Source organism: Hyperolius riggenbachi, chromosome 10 (genome assembly GCF_040937935.1).
Source record: "Hyperolius riggenbachi isolate aHypRig1 chromosome 10, aHypRig1.pri, whole genome shotgun sequence".
Lineage (NCBI taxonomy): Eukaryota > Metazoa > Chordata > Amphibia > Anura > Hyperoliidae > Hyperolius > Hyperolius riggenbachi.
The window spans coordinates 259889993-259898829 of NC_090655.1; positions in this window are offsets into that span (position 1 = coordinate 259889993).

Sequence of the window (8837 nt, forward strand, 5' to 3'; positions counted from 1 at the left end):
TTTTGTGCGCTTGCATTTCTTTTGCCGCATATTGTTTTTTTCATGCGTTTTGCATGCGCTTTAATGCATTTGCAGTTCACATATTGTATTTGTTTTCGTATTGGTTTTTATGAAAATGAATAGGAAGACAACAGGAAGCGGAAATACATTATAAAACTTTATTTAAAAGCGCACATTTTTCTCGGGGGTTCCCATTGTTTGGGCCCCTGGCTCGAATTTCTTGTTTATAACAAAACGGAAAATTGAATACTTACCTACAGGTGATTTTCGTTTCCTATTGACTCCATGGCAGCATTACTATGGGGGTTAGCCCCGCCCCCCCCCCCCCCCCTAACCCCCACAGGACTGGTGTCCTATAAATCTTTGCTCTGCCCACTTCCTCCTGCTTTCTTTTTACTAGTCTACCAAATCACTGTAACTTAATCAGGGTGGCCTCTCCGTATGCTGCCATGGAGTCAGCAGGAAACGAAAATTACCTGTAGGTAAGTATTACAATTTTCCGTTTTCCTATTGACTCAATGGCAGCATTACTACGGGGACTTAAAGCGGAATATAACCCTGCATTTCAACTTTGCTCTAAAACATTATTTACAGCATATTATATGCAACCAGCATTATTTTTTTACTAGACCAGCATTGGAAAAGTTACACACAGAGCTTTAACCTCCCTGGCGGTTAATTTTTTTTGCCACCACTAGAGGGCGCATGTGTCCCTCTAGTGCGATCGTCGCCGGCATCAAAAGCAAACAGGGGAACGCGTATATAACGCGCTCCCCTGTTTGGCTTCTCCTGTCGCCATGGCGACGATCGGAATGACGTCATGGACGTCAGCCGACGTCCTGACATCAGACGCCTCCGATCCAGCCCATAGCGCTGCCCGGAACTCATTGGTCCGGGCAGTGCAGGGCTCTGGCGGGGGCGGGGGGGGAGGGGGCCTCTTGCGCCGCTGCGTGCGGCGGCGATCGAGCTGTACGCGCGGCTAGCAAAGTGCTAGCTGCGCGTACAGCATTTTAAAGTGAGCAGATCGCCCCACCAGGGGCTGAGCTATCTTCCTGCGCGGCATAGCCCGAGCTCAGCTCGGGCTTACCGCCAGGAAGGTTAAAGTTCCGTGAAGAGAAATGCTCCCTGCAGCCGAAGTTTAGATCGATACATTTAAGTAAACAAAATGTAACAAGTGAGGAATGTTACACACTCTTTGGCTGTCCTCCAGCTCCTGCACAGTCAGAGAGAGTGAGTCACATTCCACACTTGTTACATTTTGTTTTGCTTAAATGTATTTATCTAAGCTTCGGCTGCTGGGGAGCAGTTCTCTCCAGGAACTTTAAAGCTCTGTGTGTAACCCTTCCAATGCTGGTCTAGTAAAAAAAAAAAATGCTGGTTGCATATAATATGCTGTAAATAATGTTTTAGAGCAAAGTTGAAATTCAGGGTTATATTTCGCTTTAACCAACCCAAAAAAGGTACAGAAGGGTGGGTAGTCAAATGGAATAAGAAAAAAAAAATGAAAAAAAATAATTATTTCTTAGTTTTTAACCAAGATGGTTTTAAAGTCGATGTATTCCTAGCAAAAGTTGGAGAGTCGGATTCGGAGTAGTTTTTTGGTACTTGGAGTCGGAGTTGTCCAAAAATGCATCGATTCCGACTCCAAATGCGCGCACTCTCCTGCTCGCCACATAGAAGGCCGATTGGCGTGGTGCGGTCCTGGGGCTACCGCCGCATCCATGCCAATCTGCGTGGAGCGGTCGGTAAGTAGCTAACAGTTTCACAGCATCAGAACTGATTTTTTTTTACCCAAACTTCATTTTTAACTGCACAGAAGAAAACTGCCCGGACATTTTTCCCCTGATGCTTTGCAAATCATGATGGGATTTCTGATGTTGTTCTTGTTCTGCTGTTTTGGTGCAATTTTTTTTTTTATTTTGAATGTGAGATTTGAAGCCTAGTGTGCATAGGCGGGGGGGGGGGGGGGGGTGATCAGGACACAGGACAGTTGGAACTGTGTCTCATGCTCCCTGTCCCCTCCTTTCATCCAAAAAGATGGCTCTCCCTATGAAATCACAAACATTTGCCTGTTCTTTTAAAACAGGGTGGGTAAGAGATTATATTACCCATCTATTTTAATTAACATAACTAATGTAACTTAATGACAGTATGTTTGGTTAGGCTGAAGTTCCCCTTTAAAGTCAGCTATACATATCTAATTGTTTGACTGTATATCTGATGTGTACAAAGGATTTTTTTTTATATATAATAAATAACATCTCTGCTGTAAGAATAAAGCCTGATGTGTAGCTGTGTCACTAATAGGGATGGTCAATGAGATGCAAATAATTGTGCGTTGATGCATGTTTATGCAAATGTTGTATGCAAATGGATGCAGCTTGAAAATGGACCAATCAAATTCCACCCTTACAGGATTGTGTGGAAAGCGTGTTAACACCCAAATGCACTTGTTTAACCTATTGGGGACTGGCTGCCTAACTCTCCTTAAGGACCAGGCACTTTTGCCTGGGGGGGGCGCATGTTTAGGGGATCAGGCAGCCGGATCCTGTTAGGGCTTGCAGGGCCAGATGTCCCTCCTTTCGCCAGCAGCCTTCCCTCACCTCCCAGGCTCCAGCGATGAGCCGCTGCGGACACCTTCACTCTCGCCGACATCCCCGCTCGTACTGACGCTAAGTCCCAGGTCACGGCTTGATGGCGTCATCAAACCACGGGCCGGGACTTACGTCGCAGCGAGCAGAGATGCCGGCCGGAGCGGAGCGCCGATAGTCGGGGGAACAGCAGGGAGGCGAGTGGATCCTCTTCTTTCCCCCCTACCACCGCAGCTCTGTACGTGATCACTATGATCCGCCGGAGATCCTAGTGATCATGTGATCAGCAATCATACGCGATGGCTGCTGATCACTGAGGGGAGATGTCAGCTGTCATATAATCTCCCCTCTCGGGTGCGCACGATTGCGTCGGGAGTGGAAACGGCGGGCAGCATAGTTCCTATGCCGCATCAGCCTAGAGCAGCCACAAATGTGGTGTAGGATCTCATAGCGGCGGTCCCCAAAAGGTTAAATGGTTAAGCAAATTACACCTCAATAACGGCAAATTCATGAATATATATATGCTTAATATATATATATATATATATATATATGTATAAAATATATATATATATATATAAAAAAAAAAATATATATATATATATATATATATATATATATATATATATATATATATATATATATAGACACACACACACACACACAACGGCAAAACGGGTCGACTATTAGCCCGCTGCAGCCATCAGCCATATAGCCCGACGCTCTCCTCCTGCCAGTGATCTTGAACTATTCCAACTACCATTGTTCTATGGACTTTCTATCGGGACACATGGACTTACAAGTGACCACCCTTCTCCAGGAGCGTTAGCTATGACAACACTTTTCAATCTTGCTGGTTTTCAACTTGTTTTCATCCGTTTAAATACTGGCTATATACACAAACTGATATCTGTCCTCTGGACTACAGGGACCTGGATGTTGCGATTGGACATCTGCAGTCCATACTGTCTGATCTCTGGTTACTGTTGGCAGCTGGATCTTTCTGGTCTGCACCAGAGTCAGTTAATACTGGATTTTTAAATGCACAAATCTATATTATTGACTGTTATGCATATGCTACCTGCATCCTGAAAAATATTGTCCACACAAAGCAATGTTGTCCCCAGTCTACATCTATTGGAGAATAAGTTTGGTATTGGATTACTGGCTTGTGCCTTGCTGATTCTGCACGGGATATATTATACCCGGTGTGGAGAGGACTTTGTATTATCCAGGCTACTAATGGAAAGGTACTGAGCTGGCTTACAGACCGTTTATTTTAAATCTATGTCTTTTTGCCTATATGTATGGACAAATCCACCTTTTTTAGGGTGTTTTAATTGAATTAAGAGATACTTTTTCACTTTTATAGATATCTGACTCATTGAGTGCTTTGGCTTGCAGACGGGTTCTGCTTCTTTCTTGTACTACTTAACTATATAGCCAAACCACTCTGAGCCATGTTTAAAGATTGATTATTATTGATACTTTGGAACAGTGGTGTGTTGGCTGAGACGCATATTCTAGTGCTTATAAGTGTATGCTTATTAATAATACATTATGTTTATAAATTTGAGTTTGTCATTATTGAGGTAAGCCTCCCCCCTCTTTTTCTCTTCTCCGTTCTGTACACTCCTAGGCGCCTCTTACCCCCTTTGTGGACCTTTGCAGGAGTTGATATTCCATTTTCAAGCTGCATGCCTTTTCATGCAAAATTTGCATATTCCTGCATCAACTCACAATTATTTGCATGTGAATTTCCTTCTCTAGTAACTATTGCGACATCCAACTGCGCTATTTTGCAAACTTACATTCCTCTATCATTTTAACATGTGTCTTAGTACATTATAAAAGAGTAATCATTTTTATATGAGCTGTAATTTGTTTAAACAAGTGCATTTGGGTGTTAACACATGTAACTATTGTTAGCTCCTGTACCGATTCTATATGAATGGGATGGCCAACAGGGTAGAGTGTCAGCTTCCTGGCCCGGAGCTTTTTACTCCCAAAAGCAGATGTCATCTTAATATAGATGTAAAATTCCTAAGCTTTGGTGATGAGATGCCTTTTGTGTTACATACTTTCAATCACCAAGATTGCTACAGTAGAATCTCATTATAGTAAACGCTGATATAATAAACATCTGGATATAGTAAACTCAGTCCTTAGGTCCCATCAAATGTGTCTGTATAAATATACAATGTATGACCAATCCTGGTATAGTGAAAAACTTCTGCTATAGTAAACTACTTTTCCTGCTCCATTGGAGTTTACTATAAAGGGATACTTCTGTACTGTATATGTCAATTAGAGGAGTTTAAATCAGTGAAATAATAAGTCGGAGTTGAATTCAGATGATTCCCAATGCAGATACACCCCAATGCCTCAGTGCTGCACCCCAAATGTAAATTAGGAGATGATTGGATGCAGGTGTTTGGGCTGGAGGTGAGATACAGGAATTTTGGGGTGGAGAGGGGAACAAGTTATTGTTATATGTGTTACAGTCACTGCTATAGACACCCCAATGCCTCAGTGCTGCACCCCACATGTAAATTAGAAGCAGATGATTGGATGCAGGTGTTTGGGCTGGAGGTGAGATACAGGAATTTTGGGGTGGAGAGGGGAACAAGTTATTGTTATATGTGTTACAGTCACTGCTATAGACACCCCAATGCCTCAGTGCTGCACCCCAAATGTAAATTAAGGAGATGATTGGATACAGGTGTTTGGGGTTGAGGTGACATACAGGAATTCTGGGGTGCTACAGACAAATGTGGGAAGCTGTTACTGGAAACAATTCTGTGTTATGTTATAAAACAAATCCTATTAGAATGGAAATCTGATGCATCTCCAAGTATCTCTCCTGTGACTAAAGCTGCTAATAAAGTTATTCCTCTGGATAATGTGCTGAATATCAGCTGTATATTGTTCCCACAGTGTGTCGTGTTTTGTTCCTTAAAGATTAGCAGCAGATTCGACCATCAGATAGATTCCTGTCAGATGCCTGTCAGGTCGAATCTTAGAGGAATCTATCTGATGTGTCAACACACAAGGAACAGATTTCCGAAAGATTTCAGAATTAAATCTGTTGAAAATTGATCGAAATGCAATGTTGCACTATTCGCTCCAATGCAACCCTATGGGCCATCGATCTGCTGCAGCATCCGATCAACCCAGATTTTCTGTCCGGACCGATATAGCAAATCGATCAAATCGGCGATCGATCATGCTTCCTGTTGCATCGATTTTTAGCTAATTCGATCAGAGCAGTCAAATCAGCCATCGATCGATGGCTGAAATTGACTGTTGTATGGGCCCCATTAGATGTACTATTAACTGCATCAATCAGATATACTGTAATAAATTGTATTTCTATTGGCCATTCTAAGCTCAGTGTTTGTAGCCAGAGCTCTCTGTAACATTGCAGGTCTGTAGTCTGTCACTGGGTGATAGTCAATGAGATGCAAATAAAGCTGAGTTGATGCAAAATACAGTAAATTATGTAAATGTATGCAGCTTGAAGCTGGGGTGGGATATGATTGGTCCATTTTCCAGCTGCATACATTTCCATAGTCCTGCATCAACTAGGACAGACACAGGCTGTCCCAACAGGGCGACTTCCCTTCACCTTCATCCACTCCACAAGATTCTGCCACAAAATACCAGATGCCATTGGCTCCATGAAGCTTTACTCACTACATTTAGCATTCTAAATGATTTTACAGAGCAGGCTAGTGAACTTTTGAACTTCCCTCTGCAGAAAAAACAAAATACAGTGACAGACACTTGAGATTATAAGCTTCAGAAGACTGAGCTCTCTGAGACTTTGAAAGTCGGAGAGATCAGTGGCTCTATTGCATAGATAACAACTGGAGTTTCTTAACTATTCCTGTACTGGAAACAATATTAGACTCATATCTCTGCTGCTAATGTGTTATTTCTTAGCTGTACTACACATACAAATCATTATCTCATAAGTTTATTTTCACTTCAGATTCCCTTTAGGCTAGTTACACACCAGGACGTTGCGTTTAGGGGACATTATAGGGCAAATAACGTGCCCCTAACGCAACGCCTGGTGCTCTCTGGTGTGGACGTCGGAGTGAGCCGCGTTGTGCAGCTCACTCTGGCGTCCGTGATGCCGTGATGCGTACTTTTGGACACATGCGGCATCACGTGGTCCCGCCCGGCCAATCGCCGCACCGAGCGGCCGCTCCAGGAAGTAAACACTGCACGTCACTGAGTGCAGTGAATATTAATTAGCCATGTGCCCGGCCGCTCTCCCCTCCTCCCCAACATGACTGAGCATGTGCAAGCAGTCTAACGCGGCTTAGCCGCGGAGAACGCACAGCATGCAGCACTTTGCTGCGTTACAATGTAACGCAACGTGGGCAGTGTGAACAGCCCACTTGTGTTACATTGCTGTGCGTTGGAGGAGCGTTACAGGCTGCACTAACGTGCGCCTGTAACGCCCCTGTGTGCAAGAAGCCTAAATGTCCACTTTTCATAGCTCTCAATAGTACTGCAATAACTTTAAAGTTCCTTTTGCTTCAGATCAAAGAAAGTTTGGTGCATCGGTGCCCCATTCACAATCTGTCAACACAAACGCATGGAAAATATTTCAAGCAAATCTGCGAGGTTGGGGGAGGTAAAAAACAGATTCTTACCGTGGGGGGGGGGCTCTGAATGCTCAAGAGGCTTCTCCATTGTTCTTATTACAAACTGTGGCCTGTGGCACCCTGGTGGTGGGAGCTGCACAGGCAGTCTGTGGCAAGTGACATGTGGCAAGTGACACGTGGCAGTCAGACAGCAGAGGAGAAGACACTGGTGCACACTGGCACTGCTCACAGCACAGCACTTCTGTAGAAAGCTAACACAGTACTACTACTACTCTAACAACTACTAGCACTGACAATAACACAGTAATCCTATCCCCTAATCCCTAACCTATACCTAAGGCTAATAGCTTGCCAGCAGGCAGCAGCTGGCCTGGTCTGTGCACAGCACACACACAGACACATAGCAGCTGCCTGCAACAGACAATGACATTAAGCTAATTACTGATTTAACAATAGGGTAGTGATAGTGGCAGTAGCACAGCCCCGGGTGCAGGCAGCTCATGCACGCACACAGTAGCACGGACCCGGGCACAGGCAGCTCATGCACGCACAGTAGCACAGACCCGTGTGCAGGCAGCTCATGCACGCACAGTAGCACAGACCCGTATGCAGGCAGCTCATGCACGCACAGTAGCACAGACCCGTGTGCAGGCAGCTCATGCACACACAGTAGCACAGACCCGTGTGCAGGCAGCTCATGCATGCACAGCAGCACAGGCAGCTCATGCACGCACACAGTAGCACGGACCCGGGCACAGGCAGCTCATGCAGGCACAGTAGCACAGCCCCGGGTGCAGGCAGCTCATGCACGCACAGTAGCATGCACGCACAGTAGCACAGCCCCGGGTGCAGGCAGCTCATGCACGCACAGTAGCATGCACGCACAGTAGCACGGACCCGGGCACAGGCAGCTCATGCATGCACAGCAGCACAGGCAGCTCATGCAGGCACAGTAGCACAGACCCAGGCGCAGGCAGCTCATGCAGGCACAGTAGCCCAGGCGCAGACAGCTCGCGCAGGCACAGTAGCACAGGCGCAGACAGCTAATGCATGCATAGTAGCACAGACCCCTGCGAAGGCAGCTAATGCATGCACAGCAGCACAGGTACAGGCAACTCACACATGCACAGCAGCACAGACCTGAGTGCGGGCGCAGGCAGCTCATGCATGCACAGTAGCACAGACCTGGGCGCAGGCACCTCATGCAGGCGCAGGCAGCTCATGCATGCACAGCAGCACAGACCCGTGCGCAGGCAGCTCATGCATGCACAGCAGCACAGGTGTAGGCAGCTCACACATGCACAGCAGCACAGACCTGAGTGCAGGCGCAGGCAGCTCATGCTTGCATAGCAGCACACACCCAGGTGCATGCAGCTCATGCATGCACAGTAGCACAGACCTGAGTGCAGGCGCAGGCAGCTCATGCACGCACAGTAGCACAGACCTGGGCGCAGGCAGCTCATGCATGCACAACAGCACAGACCCGAGCGCAGACAACTAATGCATGCACAGTAGCACAGACCCGAGCGTGGGCGCAGGCAGCTCATGCATGTACAACAGCACGGACCCGAGCGCAGATAGCTCCAGGTGCAAATTTTAATTAACGATCACAAGCCATTGGCCTGAT